Here is a 22,892-nt window from a genome sequence, read left to right on the forward strand (position 1 = left end):
AGTTTAGTCCTATTTTAATTTTGGTACTACTAGCAGTAACAAGTTCCAGTTTCTGTGGGTGATTTTAGTTAATTGTAGTTGGAATTACGGACAAATCTGCTCCAGTGTCCACGAGAAATTTTGACCGTGATTGTTTATCATGAACTAATAGGCAACTCAGTTCTGCCCCTTCGGTCGTATTGGTGAAGAACCTGGGGGCCGGAGTTTTCCTGTTACAATGGCAAATGAAATAACAGGGAGATGTGCATTTGCAAGCACGACCACCGAAACTAAAGTGATACTGTAGTAACACAAAGACTGTTGTGGAGAAGATTTCCGTATATTGTGTCCGTGTAACGAGAAACAGATGACTTAGGTTGTTTTGTAAATTGATTGAATTTCATTAGCCAATTCTGATACTTGTTTTTCTATATTAGTTATACGTGAATCATGTTTTTTCAATGGAAGGAACATGGGTAATGGAATTTAGATGATTAGTTGTGATAAATTTAGATAAGTTTTATCACAAATTGAAAGAATATTTTGAACATTAATTGGTAGTTGTTTCAACCAAAGCGCTTTAAAAAAATGTTCACTCACCTCATTCTGCTGATCCAGTGGCCTAATCCTCCTCAGAAGTTGTGAGGGATTTTGGTTCCTAAGTTCCATACCTGTCAGAAGGGTTTGTATTTTCTTTGTGTCAATTTCATCAAACAAGGAAATTATTATATCTTTTATAGCTATGTATTTGTTATCTGCTGGTGGATCCGTGACAATCTCAGAGACTTGAGGTAGGATATCAGCGTCAATAGAGCTCACCACCGTGTCGAACTTGGCTTGATCTGAGACGATTCATGATCTTCGAAATTGAGCTTCAACTTGATCAAGCTTTTGCGTCAGGTTTTCAAAATTGAGGGACTTTTATAGACAAGTTGGCTAAAATATTTAGTTAGTAATAACTGACATTTACTACATTACTTGCACAGTAGCCCGACCTTCGTATGGGGCTGGCGAATAAGTATAAAATGCTTATTCCAGTTATACTGTACTTGGCTTTGCGTTTGCATTGGAAGATTCCACCATGACACAGTTTAGAAATTTTGGTTCTTTTATTTTACTGTATGCTATGATATAGCACATCTACCATAGCCATAATGTTCTAACACTGCCCTATCAATAAAAAGGTAACCGAGGTTACCATAGAAACTGGGGTCACTATAGCAGCCGGGGTTACTATTGTAATTGGGTTTACCATGGCAACGAGGGTTACATAGCAAAGGAGTTACCATAGCAACGACAGTTACCATGGAAACTGGGGTTACCATAGAAACCAGGGTTACCATAGATACCGGGATTACCATAGCAACCAGGGTAACCATGGCAACCAAGGTTACCATGTCAACAGGGGTTACCACAGCAACCAGGATTACCATGGCAACGGTGATTACCATGGCTACGGCAGTTAAGATAGCAACTGGGATTACCATAGCAACCGCAACAATAGCAACCATGGCAACAGCGGTAACAATGGCAACGGCAGTTACCATAGCAACCTGGGTTACCATGGAAATGGTGCTAACCATGGCAACAGTGGTTACCATGGCTACAGTGATAACCATGGCAACAGCGGTTACCATGGCAACAGCGGTTACCATGGCAACAGTGGTTACCATAGCAACAGGGGTTACCATAGCAACCAGGATTACCAAGGCAACGGTGGTTACCATGGCTACGGTGGTTACGATAGCAACCGGGATTACCATAGCAACCGGAACGGTGGTAACAATGGCAACAACAGTTACAATAGTAAGAGCGATTACAATGGCAACAGTGGTTACCATAGCAACCGAGGTTACCATAGCAACCGGAGTTACCATGACAACGCCAGTTACCATGACAACACCGGTTACCATGGCAACGGTGGTTACCATAGCAACCTAGGTTACCATGGCAACAGTGGTTACCATGGCAACAGCGGTTTCCATGGCAACAACCGTTACCATGGCAACAGTGGTTACCATGGCAACCGGAGTTACCATGACAACACCGGTTACCATGGTAACGGTGCTAACCATGGCAACAGCGGTTACCATGGTAACAACGGTTACCAAGGCAACAACGGTTACCTTGGCAACAGTTGTTACCATGGCAACCGAGGTTACCATAACAACCGGGGTTACCATAACAACCGGGGTTACCATAGTAACCGGGGTTACCATAGCAACCGGAGTTACCATGACAACGCCGGTTACCATGACAACACCGGTTACCATGGCAACGGTGGTTACCATAGCAACCTGGGTTACCATGGTAACGGTGCTAACCATGGCAACAGCGGTTACCATGGTAACAGTGGTTACCATGGCAACAGCGGTATTCATGGCAACATTTGTTACCATGGCAACAGTGGTTACCATAGCAACCGGGGTTACCATAGCAACCGAGGTTACCAAGGCAACCGGGGTTACCATAGCAACCGGGGTTACCATGGCAACGCCAGTTACCATGGTAACGGTTTTAACCATGGCAACAGCGGTTACCATGGCAACAGCGGTTACCATGGAAACAATGGTTACCAAGGCAACAACGGTTACCATGGCAACAGTTGTTACCATGGCAACCTGGGTTACCATGGCAACGCCGGTTACCATGGCAACCTGGGTTACCACGGCAACACCAGTTACCATGGCAACGCCAGTTACCATGGCAACGCCGGTTACCATAGCAACGCTGGTTACCATGGCAACGGTGGTTACCGTGGCAACCGGGGTTACTATAGCAACCCGGGTTACTGTGGTAACAGTGAAAATTATGGCAACAGCGGTTACCATGGCAACGGCGGTTTTACTGAAGAATTAACACCAAGTATTAAAATCTTTTGAAAATATGAAAAATCCGTACACATAAATGTCATCAAGTATAGGGGATGAATATAATCAGTTTAACACGTTCCAATTTCTTCACTTGTCTATTTAACGCTTTTTATTGTTTTTCATAATAATCCATGAGTAATTTCAAGGCTCATACACACGGAATAACTAACAACGAACATCGCCAGATAATGGGATCCGTGGTAATAAAGGACCCAATTAAGTCAAATCACGATCTCCTAAAATACTAAGTGTTGCGACTGTTGTGCTGTACATTGTTGTTTCACTCTGACACTGCTAAATTGTTATACAAAAAGTTAAAATTATTTACCTTTTAATTTGGAACAATGTGAAACTGTTTGTTGATTTTTTCATCTCATTTTAACTCGATGAATTTACAGGACATCGGTTACATTAGTTTCATCTGCATTCGAATTTTCAATCATTTCAAACTATTTTATGAAAAGTAACACTATACAAATATTTTCTATCATTGGTACATTGTTATGGTACTTGTTCATATTACTTACACAATGCATATGGATTAGACGAACGGTGCATTCATACAGCCTAACCTTGCATTTTATCTAAATTTTTATCCCATACATTTGAAGATAAATGAAACAGTTCACTTAAATACCAACAAGGCCTGAAACAGAACATAAAAACATTTTCAACTTTAAGATGGATGACTTAAAGTGTAACTCAAAGTATAGCCTGTTAGAGCTGTTAAACCGCTAAGTGCAGTGCCGATGGCTTTACATCAAATTATTTCAGTGGAATCTTGGTAACAAGACCCTCGATAACAAGTCACCATTAATAACAGGTGTCATTTTTAAATACCCTTGAACTTATTTTATCCCTAATCAGAGGTGTTGCACGACGTCCAAAATAAAACTTTTTGTCTGCCTCACGACGTCTAATGTAAGCTATTGGACTGTTGCACGACGTTCAAATCTCACCATGTTCAAAAGTACAGTAACTGCAAGAAATACAGTTTTTCTACAAGCTTTAGACGTCATGGTCATCGTGCAACAGGGCTCCTATACTCTTTTAAAAGCTTAGCAGTAGCACCACATCCAAAATAGCTGCTGCCAGTTGCACGACGTCCAAATCTCACCATGTTCAAAAGTACAGTAACTGCAACAAACATAGTTTTACTACAAGCTTTAGACGTCATGGTCATCGTGCAACAGGGCTCATTTACTCTTTTAAAAACTTGGCAGCAGTACCACGTCCAAAATAGCTGCTGCTAGTTGCACGACGTCCAGAGCTGCATAAGGAGTTATTGTATGCATACCTTGTAACATTGTAATTTGAATTATTGTTCATAATGTCACATTTCTAAACTTAAAACATACACATTTAACATGTTGAAGTGAAAGTGTAGACAGATAATATAAAAGGCTCTAAGAATGCCAAAATGATCTTTCATTAGTTGTATGTGTCTCACTATTTTGATGGTTAAATATAAACTCAACTCCTTTCCTTACCCCATAACATACTACAATTAAACAATTAGCCAAAGGAAATATGTTTGATCAATCGCATACTCCAAAACACACCACTTTAATAAATCTCTGGCTGTCTTGTAAAATATGTCACCATTGATTTTGGATTTACTTACTCACGTATAAATATATCGTTATCTCAAACATAATATATATGGTTTATCAGAGAGAGTATGCCATTTAATATTGCTTTGTAATAAAAGGCTTTTAGTTTGAATTTCTCGCGAATGAAAGGCACGTGGAGTGATTGTAAAAGGGTCCAATTAGCAGACAACGAGCGCTCTAGTGACACCAAATCCGTCGACACAAGACAACGGTGACATATACGTAGATTCTCATTATAACCTGGCTTCACATCGCTTATTACACTCATATCCTAACAATACAACACTTGGCAAAAAATTTAGCGCGTACATACATCCATTTGTTAAAATAAATGTATTTCTTTTGTTACTTCTTGTAAGTGCTTACATGGATTAAAGGGGAGCGAGCTAGTCTAGTTGTTTGAGCGCGGGACTTCGGTCCCTGAGGACCCGGGTTCAAATCCCGTCATATTATCAATGTATTTTTTCTAAGTAATATTTCTGCAAATCCTAAGTCTAGCCTGAAGTAATGTGAAAAACAATCCAGGGCTCGTGTCTAACGTCCTAGGAGAAAAACATGGTTTAAAGGAGTAAAAAGGCATACTCTTATATGCTACCTAGTCATTTTAAACTGTTTTGTGTTCAGAAATAAATCCTATGTTTTATATATACACATGTTCGCCTACTTCGGTATATTTCCTATGGAAAGATGAGCTGTCAACTTAGGTTGAGTCTTTGCGAGCAGTCCAGATCGCGAACAAGGGTAAAATCGTCCAGACTGCTCTATCTAAATGTTGAGCTCCAATTTAGCTACATCAACATCTCGATCCGTCAAAGTGATGTGGATGAAGCGTCAAAAGAAGGCGGAAACAATACAAGACACTTAAACGGAATAGCTTTTACAAAAATGAAAAGGAGCTGGCGGCGCCGCGGGCTCAGTCTAACAAAATCGAGGAGAATGAGTCCCAGACTCTCATTAGTGATATCCATTTAGCAAGCGTTCCATTACCCCATGTCAATTATTGCTATAGTTCTGTCTCGTTTAGAATGGCCTGGACGTGGGCTCAGTGTAGCCTCCATAAATACAAGGGAACGGCGACCATAACTTAGTTACATGTGATTGTATCTTTGATTATGATAATGAACTCTGGTTGCAATGTTTAAATGAGTTTTGTTTTCTGATTTGTTTGGCTGGATGCTATGGCTATACTAGTTGGTTCACAGGGAAACAGTGGGAACGTGGAGGTGATACTTATCTATTTAATTTACATTATTTTGTGTTTGCTAAATTTTATTATGATTCAAATGGCCTAGCAAACTTGAACCTCTAATTAAATCCTAGATTGCAGTTCAAAAACTTAATACGAAAACCGAAGGTTGAGTAGACTTAATTATATCCATACATTTATAGGCAAGCATGTTTTTTAAAACGTTTTTCTTTGCTCTTGTGCTTCACAGGAAAAATCTATGCATACCGTTAGAAATATATGTTCCTATAGAAGTGCAGAATCCATCGAGAAATTAAAATAGGGTAACAAATTAGCACAAAAATGAATTTGAAATTTAAAAGAAATACATAGACCTTATAGGTTGCAATGCTGGTGACAAAATAACAAAAAAATTTAAACAGAAAATCAAAACAAATGGAAGAGATTCCAAACACACGTTTAATTTACAACGTGGGGCGAAAATAGTACAATCCTATAAATTACATATTTTGGTCGAGTTTTCGACCACTGGACAACGTCTAGTAATTACTTAAACGAAAACTGCAAATTGTAGATAACAAGATGTAGGTGATTAATGCCCGTAAAAAAGAACTAGGATTACTTTTAATGTACCTAAATGCAAAGATAGATAAAAGAATACTTTTCAATATTTATTGAAAATGCGTTAAACTCACATTCCGTACATAAAACAGCTTATAACCTGGTCTTGCAAATCCATAAAATAATAATTGTAAATTTCTTTTCTAATCTAAGAGGAAATCTTGCGAGGTAAATATAAACAATCTATGTACTAAAGGCTACCTAGAACAATAGAGCTCACGTACCAGAATCTACCCCCACTCCATCCTAAATGACTTAACGACATAAATGATTCGTTCTAACCTAATCAACCCCACACATGAGCCAAATATTGTACCAATTACAAGTAAACATACTTCAGATTGTTCATGATTCACCATAATGGCATTAATGTAAATTTGTTCTTTTACGGGTATGCCTTAAGGTGGTGGCTTATAATTTCAATGAGGGTTTTACACAAAAAAAAACAAACTGCTTGTATCCATATAACCCATTTTAGAGAAATCTTGAAAACCAATAAAAACCTAATTACTACCACCAGGGTCCAGAATTGAGTATTTTCTAGATTGAACTGACCTCCCGCTATCTCCGCGTCCCGCCACCTCCGTGTACCGCTATCTCCGAATTTCACAGTGACACCTATGATCCTCGGTTACTTCCTGCGTTAAGACTTTCCGTCCAAACCTAACCTAACCTAACTTAACCTAACCTAACCTAACCTAACCTAACCTGACCTAACCTAACCTAACCTAACCCACGGGTTAAATTTTCATTAAATCTTCCATCCACGGGGCTTCGCAGCCGTAGATGCAATGACGGCTACCAACGCAGGCAGTGACGGGATTATAAGGGTCACTCAAGAATTCGGAGGTGGCGGGACAGATTTGGGTTCGGAGATGGCGGAACGCGGAGATAGCGGGAGCACACGGAACTGACGACCTTTGCCTTTTAAGTAGATCACCCTAACTGTACTTAACCAACCCACACATTTGAAGCCAAACGTTAAGTAAACGGGACTATACTGAATCTACATGAAATCACCAACATTGTGATACTTAAAGATTATTTATCATCGCATTTAACTAAATTTTCTCCAACTACGGTTCACCCACTCAATCTCGTCCAGTTCCCATCGTAAAGTGACATATTTACATCGCCAGACCGTCCCAGGGAGTCTTGGGCACAAAGGTTCCCCCTGATTAGCTATTCAGCGTCGCCGTCTTGGTCACGGTGGCGGACAAAGCTGACATTATCCCACGACCACATTACACTAAGGGGGGGTTCCCCCCCTCCCCATCAGGGTAATGATCGTCACGTCGCTTCACACCTTCACTGTCGGTTTTACCCGAATTACCTTTTCTCAGCTAGACTTTCACTTTGAAGAGGGTTTATGATTCACCTGTTGAGACCACATTTTGGGGTTCAGTTTAAATGATTAAAGTCTATTCCTTGGTGGTTAAAATAGTTAAATTATAGTATATCCTCGGTAGGTTATGGTTTCTAAAGTTGACCAAGATGCACTTAACCTTTACTCTGTGATAAAATACTGATTACTTCCTTTAAAAGTTAAACTTAACGAGTGCGTACAGAAACAGTCTCAACTATTAAAGTCAGGTGAAATATTAACAATTTTACTGTTAATTTTAAAAAACACGGACATAAGGATAACTTTTTTCTAACACTAACCTATATTAGCGCGTGAATATCTTGTAATGTTAAGTTAATATGTTTGAAACATTCTGAAAATCAACCATTCAATATTCAGTTAATATAAGACTTAAAGTTAACAAAAACTGTAGGCTAGGTAAAAAAGCTTCAACAATCAAAACCCCAAAACGATGTTTGGTAGGCCTAATTATGAAAATAACTTCCATGGTGGTCTCCGCAGTTTTCCATGCAGACTACGTTGAAGTGTCCTGATTGCGAACAGACCAGACTGCGAACATGTCTGGGTATATGAAGGAGGAGGTCATCTGTGGGTTGGGGGGATTCCTGATTGCGAACAGTCCAGACTGCGAACATGTTTGGGTATATGAAGGAGGAGGTTATCTGTGGGTTGGGGAAGATTCCTGATTGCGAACACATCTCGAGAGGTCGAGATTTTTTAATTCATTCGTAGATCTCCAGGCTGTTAGCAGAATGATTTGGCCAGAATCACAAATCAAGACTGGTAATTTACATACTGAAGTAGGACGAATTTTAGGGTCCTTGAAGACAGATATCTATTTGAGACGATAAAGCAGCTTGTTTATTAACAGACGGATACTTTCAGAGTCACAAATCTGCTCTGATAATACGGTGTGTTCATAATTTATTGAACACATTTTAGGATTAAATTAACAAATAGCTAATCAACTGAGCAATTTGGGAATTATTTAACTAAATAGCAAATTTAAAACTGTTGCAGCATGAAACATTTTTAATGTCAGTAATTATTAAAAGTTATAAAAGTCTGTAAAATTTCCTAAATTGGGAGTGTAAGCTGTGTTTTCTTCTCAGCGACTTACAAGATATTTTATTGAACACATTTTAATATTAAATTAACAAATAGCCAATACAAGCAACTGAGAAATTTGGGAATTATTTCATTAAATAAAAAGCATTTAAAACTGTTACAGCAGAAAACAGGTTTAAAGTCAGTAATTATTAAAAGTGGTTATAAAAAAATCGTAAAAATGCCCTAAACTGTAAGTGTTTTAAGCTATGTTTTCTTCTCAGTGACTTGTGGCATAGTCAGCTGACCAACAATGGACCTTTCTAAACCAGCTGTGTATGACATTTGACTAATCAAACATTAAACTGACCTCAGTATCACAATTACTAATTTTAACTTCTTTAATATCTTGAACCTTCTTTGCAAACACTGTGTCCATGACATAACCCCGGAAAAAAGTCTAAGTCTGTAATATCTGGAGAACATGGAGGCGAAAGAATTGGACCAACCCGTCCAATCCAACGACCAGGAAACTTGTCATTTAGGTAGTCGCGTACTATCTAACTATTCGTTACTATTCCAATTCGTTCAAACTGCCTATACCAAAGTTTATTTTTAAGAATTGTTACCCAGATTATTACGGAAATACTCTAAGAGAAACTCTTCAAACATGTATTACAGATCTGCTTTCATAAAATCAATGAACAGACTTTGCTCCTACTTGTACAAGTAGTTAATTTAGTATGTTTGACAGTGTATTTTTTAATTTACATTTTGATTACATCCATAGGTACACCTACTGCCTGTTTAATTTGATAAAAAGTAAAAAGTATTTTTTAACATTCAAGTTGTTTCTCTTTATTCTATAACTGTTTACAATCAATATCCTTGCTTAATTATTATTGACAACATATGTTAAACAAATTATTTTAAACAAAGACTTTTAAGTAAGTAATATACAAACATCTCCCTTTTTTAGCCGTCTTGACTGTCCTTCTTTTTTAACATAGATTTAATTTTTCTTATATGGTGTGTGTTTCTTCTTAAAACAACATTACTTTCTAATTTTACCAAATAAGAACGAGGTTCCGGTAATTTTTTAAAAATCACACCAGGATTCCAAAATTTGGTTTTAATATCCTGTACTAAAACCTCTTCTCCAACTTGGAATTCATCTTCTTTTTTCAAGGCTGATCTGTTATACATTTGTTCTTGATACCTTTTGCTTTCATTTATGCTTTCATGTACCTCAAAAGAAACTGTTTTAGGCTGTAAATAACTGTTTGGTATAGGTAGTTTTGATCTTATGTGTCTGCTGTTTAAAAGCTGAGAAGGTGAATAGTCCAGGTTTGCAACAGGTGAGTTTCTATAATTTAATAAGAAGAGTTCAAAATCCTGTTTACTTTCAGCACTCTTCTGTAACATTTAAAACATCTTTTACCTGTTTGGTCCTCCTCCAACTTACGTGTCCCAGCAAAGGTTTTAGTTACTTGATGAACTTCTTTCTTCTCATCATGAATATTTGTAATTTGAAGTACTTCTTTCTTCTCATTGATTTCATTCATATTTTGTTCAGTTAACTCCATCGTTTTGCAGGTTTCTATTACCTTTTCCAATTTTAGATCTTCTCTCAAAAGTTTTTCTTGGACATTTTTTGAACTTAATCCCAGTATTATCTGAGCTCTCAACAGTTTTTCCTCTTGTTCTTCAAATTTACATGGTTTGACTAAATTTTTTAGGTCCGAATAGAATTTATTAAATGGTTCATCTTGTTGCTGCTTTCTTTTGAAAAACTTATAAATATCCATGATTTCATTCCTCCTTGGCGTGCAATACTTCTCTAGTGTCTCTAATATCGTTTTTACTGTTTCTGGTTCATCTTGTTTGAAATCTTTATAAATTTTCAATGCTTCTTTTCCTAGTAGGTTTTTAAGCCTTGCTGCTTGTATAGAGTTAGGTTTCTTTTCGGTTTCAATGGCTATAAAATATATCTCCACTTCTTCTTTAAATGTCCTAAAATTTTCCTCCAAGTTGCCTTCAAGGCTTAGGATATCCGGTTTGTTAAATTCCATTTCTGTGTATATTCTTCTGATATAATTCTTAATCAAATCTTTACCGACTGCGCCATGTTTAATTTGATAAAAAGTAAAAAGTATTTTTTAACATTCAAGTTGTTTCTCTTTATTCTATAACTGTTTACAATCAATATCCTTGCTTAATTATTATTGACAAAATATGTTAAACAAATTATTTTAAACAAAGACTTTTAAGTAAGTAATATACAAACACTGCCTATTTATGAAAAACAATTATTGTATACAATCTTATAATAATACAATGAAACATTTGATTTTTCATGCAACAGAAAAAAAATATTCTGTGATACCAAAATATAACCTAATTACTTTCAACATAAAGTAGTCTAAAGGTGACCCGATAGAACTTTCATCATTCCACAACACTCTGTCAAGGTCACGATATCTCAAAATCTAAAATAATGCTCTCAAACGCAAAAACTAGTTTAGGAATCGTTCCCGCTTAATTGATAATAGGTAAGACTGCTGATTAATTCGAAGAATTTAATAACGCTTCCAATTTAATCGCAGAACTTTGCTGATTGCTGTGTAATAATCGAGATGCGAGACGCAGCTATTACAAGTTTGCAGAGGGCCAAAAATTACAAGTTTCGCGTTATCGGCGGTTTTGTAAAATGTGACTTAATCTGAGCCCGGGCTTTGTTTGCCTCCAGCCTCGGGCTGATTGGTCTCGGTGTATTTATGTTGGACCGATCAGTCTTGAATAAATTATCGAGTTTCGTCACGGTGAGGCTTCCCAGCAGGAGTGTTGGGAAGAGTCGCCTCTGGGTTCGAGACAGGCTACTTCTTCAGCTGCTGTTGACAGCCTCTCGACTTGGTGATATTAAAAACATGTTTACGTTATGATGTCAATCTATTGGTTGTGGTACAACCAATAACGTGTTGGCAGCAAATATATTCACAATATACAAAGCTATTTTGTTGTTGGGGGTTCGAGACAGGCTACTTCTTCAGCAGCTGTTGACAGCCTCTCGACTTAGATATTCAAAACATGTTTATGTTGTGATGTCAATCTATTGGTTGTGGATACAACCAATCATGTATTGGCAGCAAATATATTCACAATATACAAAGCTGTTTTGTTGTTGGGGGTTCGAGACAGGCTACTTCTTCAGCTGCTGTTGACAGCCTCTCGACTACTTGGCATTCAAAACATGTTTATATTATATGTTTATTGTGGCCAAATATGGGAACGCATATTAGAAAAGGAAAAACGTTAGAGAAATGTTAAATGAAGTTTTAATACATAAAAGCTAGAATAGGTTGAAAATGTAATTTAGTGGTCTTAGCTTTGAGTTTATCAATGCGAAATGTAAAATTAATATTTACATAGCAACCAAAACATCTGGTAATCAATTAACAAACACTTTAAACAGCCTATTAGGAAATCAGTGATGTCAACCTATTGGTTGTGGATTTAACCAACCATGTATTGGCAGCAAATATATACACAATACAACTGATAATCAAGCTGTTTTTTTTCGGGTTCGAGAAAAAGTAGTTACAGGTTTGCCTTCTACAATTTACTGTAGATACCGATATTCCTTATACATAACCATCTGTCACCAGCTGTTTTTACTCAACGATAATTTTAAACCAGCCATTGGTCTTTTTTTAAGTTTATTTTTCTCATGAAGTATTTTTACTTCCATAATTGATATAAGATGTTTACAATGGTCGTAATAACTGTAGTCTTCTCTTTCACATTGACATTATTATGAGATCGGTCAATAAGAAACTAGACTTCTAAGTGGTAGCCATGGCTATAACTAGTACTTATTTTGTCGGTTTACTTGTCTTTTTATTAAAATATCAATCCAGCTTTTGATAAGCAATAAATATTTTCTAGTTCTGGTTACAACCAAACTTGCTCTTACTATGACTTGTAATCCAATCAAAAACGTTTTTTTTATTATAATTCTTTCATTTGTATCTGCAAACGCTTGGGACTTCACATTACATGAATTTTGCTAAAAGAAGTCATTGCACACACGCACGGATTCTTTGTATATGTAAAACAATATTAAACCTTATTTAGAATTCAATTACTGTTAGAAGTTGTCAGTTATATAGTCAATGGTATTATATACAGCAAGTGATATAGTTTGAATCAGCTAACAGCTGTTATATATTTTATTCTTTGTACTTTTCCTTGCTAAGATTCAATTATGATTTAAATGCTTATTGTTATGAGTTCAATTGAAAATAAAGGTGTTGAAAGTAATAGCTCTCTGTTTTAACGTTATTTAAGCTTTTACCAACATAAATAGAATTCAACCTAATATTGAAGTGAATTCCAACAATTACTAACGTAATTGTAACCAAGCAACAGTATAATAACCTTTGCAAAGTTGATTGTTTACTGGATATGTTAATTAACAGCATTATTTCATTCAGTAAAAATATCAATCTTAAAATAAAAATATGTTTCTTATTTTAATAATTTTCGTCTAAAAACAATTGTTTAAGACCCTACTACAGTACCACATTTCTTTAAATATTATTTTCGAAATTTCTCATCATATAAAATTTAGCTTTTTTCCATACAAATATCATTTTCTCTTAAGTGTTTACTTTTTTTTTCTAGGACGCTAGGAACGAGCGCGGAATCGTTTTTTCACATTACTAGGCAAGACCTAGGGTTGCGGCATTATCACATATAGGTAAAAATCCATTGGTTATTTGGTGGGATTTGAACCCGGAACCTTAGGAACCGAAGTCCCGCACTCTAACCACTAAACCAGAGTTTTCTCTCCGTTTCTCTTAAAGTAAGGATATAGGTTATTTATACCTTAATTCTAATAACATTTTTAAGCTTTGCCTTAACATTTTTTTAAATTGCCCAGTAACAATCTGCTGTCAACTGCATGTTATTATGCAATAAAATATTCAAAACTAGTAGTCAGTAAGACTATCCATATGCAAGACTACATAAATTACATTTCGCAACTTATAGCAAGAAAGACTCCATTTGTTACACAAATCACTTGCAGCACAATCTAGCAAAGTGGCCAGCTGATAGGATGTCGATTCACCTTCAATCATCCTGTAATCAGCTGATCAGATATTTCCTCAGCCATTTGCATCGTTGCAACAATGGTCTACCTTCACTATGCTTGCCATTTTTCCTTTACCCATGATATAATGTATCCGTCCTTTCAGTATGATGAATGTACGTCTGCAAGCAAATTATGAAGAACATCTGTAAGCATTTGCATAGTCCCATTAATTTATTACTTGTTTTTGGATTTGTATACAAAACTATGTGGTAGGTCGAGTGCCAACTGAAGTGCTTTGTCTAATATGTTTCATATAGAGGGAAACCTAACAATTCGAATTGTTACGGAAAATTAGGATTATTCATTGGAGTTGAACTTGGTTTGAATTTACATAGCTATGCAGGATCTTGTCAAATCCTATTATTCAAAAAGACATCGATTCACATATGTTTAAACGTGATGTGGATTGGTTATTCAATTGTTGTTTTAAATAGGTAGTAACGATCGTAACAGTTATTCGGAACCTACCAAAAGCGCGAACAATTGTCAGTTGGCGAAGTACCAATTCATTCTATTTGTCTATGGTACCATCCAAGAGTTTGAATTATATTTTGGTGTTTTACTCGATGATAAACTCCTATCAACATAAAAATCACTAATCATTAACGATTTTCCAGCAACGAATTACTCAGCAAAAAACATAAAAACTGTTTAAACTTGTTTAATTTAGTTGTATATGAGCAGCACAAAAAATTATACATTGTTTAAATCACTTCATTTTACAGTTTACCAAAACAAAGAAAAAAATACTTATAACTAAACAATTTCATTTAGTAACTCAAAACCACAAAGAAGTGATTTATTTAGCTTAAATTCATTTAATTTGCTGTTGTACAGTCTAGCTTCAACTCTCTTTCAGTAATATACGTATAAAACGTGATACATTTAGTTTATCTCATTCACTAAAACAAGGACGGGAAAACTTTAAAATAATAACTAGTAATTAACCGTCTAGTTTAAACACATTATTTAGTATTTTAACAACACAAAGAGCTCAGCGTGAGACGTTAATTAATTACGTGATGAGTGTTGAAGACTACAGAGTGTGGAGTTTACAACTCGTGACGTCAAAGGTGACGTTTGTAGCGTGGCTGCGTACAACATTGCTTCACGTCACATTTCATCACATGACGAAACACATTACCTTATAATGGTGGACACACATTTCTTCATTTACAGTATTTTTTCATCTCTATGCAGTTCCATTTAACATTGAGGCATTTTGCCTGTATTCAGGAAATATTTGTTGTGTAGCCAACAGAGGTCCATTCAGTTGTTAAAGAATTAATGTATTCATCCTTCAGGTTAATTTATGACAAATAAAAACGTTTACGTACTTAAACGTCAACAATCCCATTGCCCCGTTGGACTAGGGATAGAATTGACGACGTTGAAAACGTAAGCAGATTCATTGCAATGTGTAAACAAATACTAGCTTTTACTAAATGTTTTCAGGAATCGTTTGCCTCTGGTTATGTTAATTTTCTCTCCGTGTTTAGGCACAATATTTGTATATTGTGACGCATAGCGGCACGCTATATTTTTTTTAGTGTGTGCAGTTCGCGAAGCCGGGCTGCATGTTCATCTCGTTGCCTGCCGCGACTGCATCAATGCTCTATCCCCACCTTTCCTAGTCTTGGCCTCCTTCTTCGACAACCGGCTTCTACACAGAAAACTTCTCCGAAAGGTCCAGGGCTTCTCTTCGATGTTTGGGATAAGTTATCATAGTTAGTTAATATGTAGAAATTAAGTAGGGAAAATGTCTGGCTAAGTCAGGTAACTAGCGGGGAGCCCTTCTGGCTCACCCGACTATGGAAATGTAGGAATTGACAACTTAGCCGGTTGGTGGCACTCTGCCACCAACCTTTCGAAACATGAATACTAATCCACATGTTCCCAGAATGTAACTTAATAGTTTAAATAAATTCATACTTATTTCTCATTCAGTATTCAATTACATATCACTCATTTGCTCATCAATAATTAGTAAGTAATTACCCAAGTTCAGTTCATAGTGGAAGGATAGGTTTATTTTTAAATAGTTAGTTCCATTAGTTCAAATCAAAGCTGGCTAGGCAAGTGTTCTGATCTGGGTAAAAGGTCTCCGTCCCTCTGGTCCCCAGCAATCTTCCTAATTTTATTGGTAGCAGATTCAGCACGCTTATGTTAAGTTTGGTCCAGACACACCTTCTCCTAACCTATTACATTACCCCGTTTATTCCCTCCTGATTACCCTAATTTCCCTCCTCCATCCCATACCAAGTAACCCCAGTTTTACCCCCTCACCAAACGGCCCCCCGCTACATATGGTAGCAGGCTTTGGCCTAGATCAGGGTACTTAACCTAGGCAATTTCAGTTTAATTTTTAGGTAAAAAAAGTTAAGTGTACATTCTGGGGATATTTTTTTTTCTCCTGGCAAAAAGTAAAGTGCATTTTTCCCTGACTTAACCGACACGGATAGGTAGGCTAGTAGTTAAGCTGTTTTTGGGTTAGTAAATTGGTAGGGAAGTGTAAATTGGTTAGGCTAGGTTGACCAACCAAGATTAGTGTGACATAGGTAGGGCTGTGTGTGTTTTGTCTGTTTTTATGTTACAGGAGATCTTACCACCTTTCGAGCCTAGGCAGTGGACAGTGGATTTAGTGAACAAGTGTTGTGAATTTCGATTTTAAGGTTAAGCCTAGCAAGAGGCATTAGCTGGTCTGTAATATTTAGTGGGTGTAAGGTACAAGGTAGGGTATTAAAACGACCTACAGCCCAATTTTGTTAAATTAAAGTGGTACTTTGCCCAACACAAGGTGTTTTTGTTGGCTTAATGACCAGATTATTTTAAATTAAAATCAGCACCTTGTGAACCAGTGTAGAGTCAGTGTTATATGTGTTCTATGTCCTATTAAATAAATCATTTTTCATGCAATAGCCTATTTGTCACCAATTTGTTCTAGTGTAATTTACTGTTGTTATTTGTCACCTGTGCCTTATTTATTCTTGTCAAATGTATTGTGTCATATGAATTGTCTTTATTACTTATTTTGTCACACTATTGGTCATCCCTAGTAAGCCTTAGTGTTGGGAAAAATTACTAGGCTAGGCCTACTTTACCTTTTACAGTAGACAGTTTTTTGGTTATTAAAATTTGTTAATGATTAGTAGGCTAGTTTTTTGAGTTCTGCAATAGTAGTTTAGGTTACCAGGAACCTTATGGTTACCATTTCATTTATCTAGTTTGTTTTTATTATTGCCAGAACTCAGTTTTTGTCTGGGCGGACACTCGAATTAGGCCAGAATCCACGCCATTTACAGTAAGCGCTGTCAAGTAGAGCCAACAGCAATATCTGGTTTTCTGCTAGCAATACAGTAATTTTAGTTAGTGTGTATACTCATAACAATTTGGTTACCCATTTTAGCTGGAAATTCGAGACATAGCCTACGACAAATATATTTTACTTTGAAGCAAGGAAATTAGATATTTGAATGCAATTTGCAATTTCATTAGAAAAAAATTTTGTTTTGTGTCCAATACAACATTTTGAGTAGAGTTTTGAATTGTGTGTAGGCCTACATTTAGGAGGGTTTTGTGCCAGTTTATGTACAATTGTATTTTGTTAAGTGGGTTTTTTTTTAAGCAATCGCCTTTGTTAGTTCGACGAATCTACACTTCTATTCGTAGTCGGTTGAGCAGTTTTGGGTTTCACCGAGTTGCAATTAGGTTAGGTGAATTTAAGAGTTGGTCATGAACCAAGAAAAATCTTCGTTAAATATTCAGGTAATCGGTGACTCTTATGCCACTCGATTTTACAATTTTTGTCAAACCAATCGTCACTCAACTGGAAGATTACAGCCAACCTTAGTCAAGGGCATTTCTGGAGCAAAAATATCCGAGCTCAAGAGTTTTGTTAAGTTAAATAGTACTGCGATACAGCCACACATGCCACTGTTGTTTTTCTTAGGTAATAATGATTTTTTAGCAAATGTTGGAATTACAGTTTTTAAGAACTCCTTTTTGTCTTTTCTGAGATTATTACGTCGGAATTATCCTGGGATGGTAGTTGTGTTTACGACGTTACCGCATTATCCAAGGATAAGGAATTCTTTTTCAGCAATCAACCGTCTGCATCAAATAAACAAATTTTTGCTGACTTTACGTTCAGAGTTTACTAAGGTAATAGACATCCCCGACGAATTGAATCACATGCAATATTTTCATGCCTATTATGGAACGTCAATGCGTCGTGATGACATTCATTTAAATAGCGACGCATTTGCGACATTGATTCCATCAATAGAAAACTCTCTTTCACCAGTTCTCACGCAGAAATGATTTACCCCTCGCCTCAAACATTCCAAATCAACCTCTTTTACCCAGATCGGAGCACTCTGCTAAAGTGATATTAGGTTAAGTCTTCTCAATCTGTCGCTGTCCCCGCCAATGCCCGGAAGAAAGTGAGTCTCAGGGTATCCTTCCTTTTGGATGGGCTGCCTTACACGTCTTCTTCCGTGCGTTGTCGGCCAAATCTTTTACCCCTCCCTTTTCGTCTCTCGCACCCTCACTGAGTTGATTAAAGATTTTTGTTTTGTTTTGGAATTAACTTTCCACGGGTGGTTTAATTTTATTTTTTACTTTGCTTATTTTTACCCCGTAGGAAAGGGCTCAGTGATGGCACCTTCTGTGGCGACCTTGCCCGTCGAGTGTTTAGAGACAAACTCTCTTTCTATTCTTTCCTTTACCTCCCTTATTTTCTTTTCATACTTCTTAGCTTAATTAGTCACTAAGGTAGAGGTAGTTAGATTTAGGGAAAAATAGTTACCAGTTTAGTTAAGAAATTCAGTACTTTTATTTTTACACAAAAAACAAATGAACCGGAAACCTTGCCTCTCAAGGGAAATACTTGATAAGGAAACAACCTCCAGAATCCCAAGAATACCAATCCCCACCTTTTTCTAGCGCTTACCGACGCGCAATGTTCTGCACGCGCAATTTAGTGCACGCACCTATTCTGCATGCGTAATTTTCTGCATGCGAAATGTTAAAAAAAAAAAAAAAAAAAAAAAAAAAAAAAAAAAAAAAATTTCAACAAGAACAGTTACTATCCTTCCAAACCCCTTCAACTCACAGACCCCAAAACGGTATCCGCGAGTTCCATCAGTCTGGTTTTGAGTAGCTCGGCCCCAACGAACCCATGGTTCACCTCTTGAGTCCGAGCCAACCCGTCAGTGATCGGACCTCCACCTTGCGACCAACCCTTCTTCATTTCCACAACGACAGTCACCTTGAACAAGTTTTTTTTTTTATGATCATCTGCGATCTGATTAAATATTCATTTCCCCCAGCAGTATTTAATAGAAACCAGACAACTGCACAATCAAAGCAACCAAAAAATAATAAATAAATCAAATTAAAAAGCAAAACTCAATTAACAACTCTACAATTTTCCCGCATACCAATCAATCATGAAATATCGTGCACATCTGTTTTGGACCACAAGAGACATTTACCTTCTACATCCCCCATCATCAGTCAGCGATGCTCCGGCCTTGTCCGCATGAGTCATCAGCCAGCACACCTTGGGCGCAGCCAGCGATGCTCCGGCCTTGTCCGCATGAGTCATCAGCCAACACACCTTGGTCGCAGCCTGCAATGCTCCGGCCTTGTCCGCATGAGTCATCAGCACACAACATCTCTTTGCCTACACTTAGCCTGCTGCCTCAACACTTAGCCCATACCATCAGCACCTCTCAAGACCTGCATCACCAGAAGACACACCAGCTGATCTCAAATCCCCCCACAGTGCACCAGCAATGCCTTAAGAAGAAAACCTAATTAAAAAAAAAAAAAAAAAATCTTTTGTGCGTGCAGTTGTCCGTCCCTTTTTATTTCACAACAGAAAGCAATTCAATTCCAATTTTTGCCAGGTTAGGGAAACAAACTGTCGTCCCCACAATGCCTTCCTCTTTTCGCAGGGGGGGTGGATCCCGCTCTCTGCCGTGGTTGGTTCGGGAAAGTCCGGTGGTCCGAGGTGCCTATTACAGCCAGGCTGGTCAGAACCTTCCACATCTGGAAGCAAACCGAACGACAAACTTCCCCACAAAAAAAAAAAAAATACACCAAACCAAACCCTTTCACCAACCTTCAAAAAAACTGTTCTGTTCTTTTCTTTTCTTTCGTCGTAAGGGGGGTGGTTGTGACGCATAGCGGCACGCTATATTTTTTATAGTGTGTGCAGTTCGCGAAGCCGGGCTGCATGTTCATCTCGTTGCCTGCCGCGACTGCATCAATGCTCTATCCCCACCTTTCCTAGTCTTGGCCTCCTTCTTCGACAATCGGCTTCTACACAGAAAACCTCTCCGAAAGGTCCAGGACTTCTCTTCGATGTTTGGGATAAGTTATCATAGTTAGTTAATATAACCGCAGGGGGCTCACGCTTGCGTGGGTTCGTGGCCTGGGCGACCACGCGGACCCTAGCTCTCCCAGAGGGGAGGTAACTGCCCGGTGTCAGACCCGGCACTTCAGGTAGACCACAGTTATGGACGACTGGTAAGCGCCAGCCCCTTAGGGGGAGCCTCCAGTGACATTCCCTCCATTCAGGGTGGGGGGGGTGTTTAGCTCTCAGTGACGCCGTTAATTCCGCCTCTCCTCAACTACCTGTAACTGTGGTTGTGACTGAGTCCTACCTGTTGTGTTCGACTGACATTTTGTGAGGCATATCCTCGACTTTGGAAGTAGCCTCGTCCTGGGAGGTGAAATACCTAGCCCCCAGAGGGGAGGTAAATGCTCCGTGTTGGTATCGGCATTTCAAGTTGGCCACAGACATGGTCGACTGGGCATCGGGTCCCAGTGACATTCCTTTATCCAGGATGGAGGGGTGTTTAGCTCTAGGAGAGATGGAAGTACATCATAATCTCTAACCTACCTGTGTCTGTGGTACTTTGGGCTTCGGCCTGCTTGTGGTGTGCGACCAGCATTCAGTGGGCAAATCCTCGACTTTGGAAGTAACCTTTCCTGGAGGTGAAAACGGGCAAGTACCCGCAGCTCACGGGGACACTCAAGGGCAACGTAACTTTCCGCAGTGTGAGGGCAACGGTTTGTAGGTACTTATGCAAACCTATCCCTGTCTCTGAGCACGGACGGTATGGTTATCTTGAGTGTGGGGGGTTCTTCCCGGAACCTCAATTGAGTCAAGGGTGTCGCCACCTCTGGTGGATAGGTTCATCCGGGTGGGTCCCACTTCTATACCTGCCTCCTTTTGGGAAACCCTGATGGCCTGGCAGTGATGTTGGGTCTGACGGGCAAACGAAGTAGATCGGGTGCTGGGTCCGAGCCCGCCAGGGGTATCTGGGGATCTATCGCTCTGGATATCTCTGGTTCCCAGCAATGGGTCAGGCCTCGATCGGGCAGCGGTGTAAATGGGAGGTTGGGGTTCCCCCCGTCAGCGTGCTGATGGTCCCCTTCCTCCTGGCTTTTGATGGCGGGTTCTGCCTGTCAGGGATGAGATAGGTCCCGAGTGTTGCTTGCACTAAATGCGTCGGGGCGCTCTACTATGGACCTCTAGGTTCCGACCTAGTGGAACCCAGGTGGAGTGACGCTTAAACAAGCAGCCGGAATCCCTGGTTAGGATTGAGGGGCAACCCTCTTTCCGAAGGGTCTGCTTCGGCAGCCGGCGAGCCTGATGACCTTAAGTCATCCGCCCATGATGTGCTAAAGGTTGATGCGTAAGCTTCGGCCTACATCATGGGGCCCGGGTATGTCCTGTAGGATAGGTACCGGGTAAGCAGTCAGGGGGCTTCGGCTCTCATGACAACAAATCTAAATCTAAAAATCTAAAATCTAAATCTAAGTTAGTTAATATGTAGAAATTAAGTAGGGAAAATGTCTGGCTAAGTCAGGTAACTAGCGGGGAGCCCTTCTGGCTCACCCGACTATGGAAATGTAGGAATTGACAACTTAGCCGGTTGGTGGCACTCTGCCACCAACCGTTCGAAACATGAATACTAATCCACATGTTCCCAGAATGTAACTTAATAGTTTAAATAAATTCATACTTATTTCTCATTCAGTATTCAATTACATATCACTCATTTGCTCATCAATAATTAGTAAGTAATTACCCAAGTTCAGTTCATAGTGGAAGGATAGGTTTATTTTTAAATAGTTAGTTCCATTAGTTCAAATCAAAGCTGGCTAGGCAAGTGTTCTGATCTGGGTAAAAGGTCTCCGTCCCTCTGGTCCCCAGCAATCTTCCTAATTTTATTGGTAGCAGATTCAGCACGCTTATGTTAAGTTTGGTCCAGACACACCTTCTCCTAACCTATTACATTACCCCGTTTATTCCCTCCTGATTACCCTAATTTCCCTCCTCCATCCCATGCCAAGTAACCCCAGTTTTACCCCGCTCCCAAACGGCCCCCGGCTACAATATGGAAGGAAAGTATTATAAATATTTTAGTAGGCCTTTCATGAACTGTTCATTAATTACAAATACAGTATCCCAAAGGTTCATATATGACAAAGGTCATATAGTTCATAATTTTATGTCAAAAGTCCAAAATGCAACAGTAAAAATGTAATGAAAGTGCAAACAGTTCTAGTGGTAGAACGTGGGACTTCAGTCCCTGAGGTGCCAGGTCCGAATCCCACCAAACACCAAAGGAATTTATCCACACAAATTTATCCACACGATAATTACGTCCCCCCTAAACCTAGCCTGAAGTAATGAGGAAAATAATTCTTGGCTAAAACCTAGAGGAATAAGAACTAGTAGTTTGAATTCGTCATAGCTTACAAAACAAGTTGGCCAAAGGCTTAACAATTCTTTATTGAAATTTAACAGCATAAATACGGAAATATGTCCTAAAAAATGAGTGTCTAAAGTTTTTCATCAAACTTCAAATGTGCAAAACCAATAGTAGAACTCGTTTGAAAACTTGGCTTGGTAGGTACTGTAGTTATCTCCCGCGCTTTGCGGCCCCTCGATCACGATATGGCGGGAACAAACAGGTTATAAATACCCATATCTAGTGGGTGGCTGGATAGGCCGACCTACAATTATCGGCAA

The sequence above is a fragment of the Macrosteles quadrilineatus genome, unplaced genomic scaffold, assembly GCF_028750875.1.
Source record: "Macrosteles quadrilineatus isolate MER2022 unplaced genomic scaffold, UCM_ALF_1.0 Scaffold_8__2_contigs__length_117827958, whole genome shotgun sequence".
Classification (NCBI taxonomy): Eukaryota; Metazoa; Arthropoda; class Insecta; order Hemiptera; family Cicadellidae; genus Macrosteles; species Macrosteles quadrilineatus.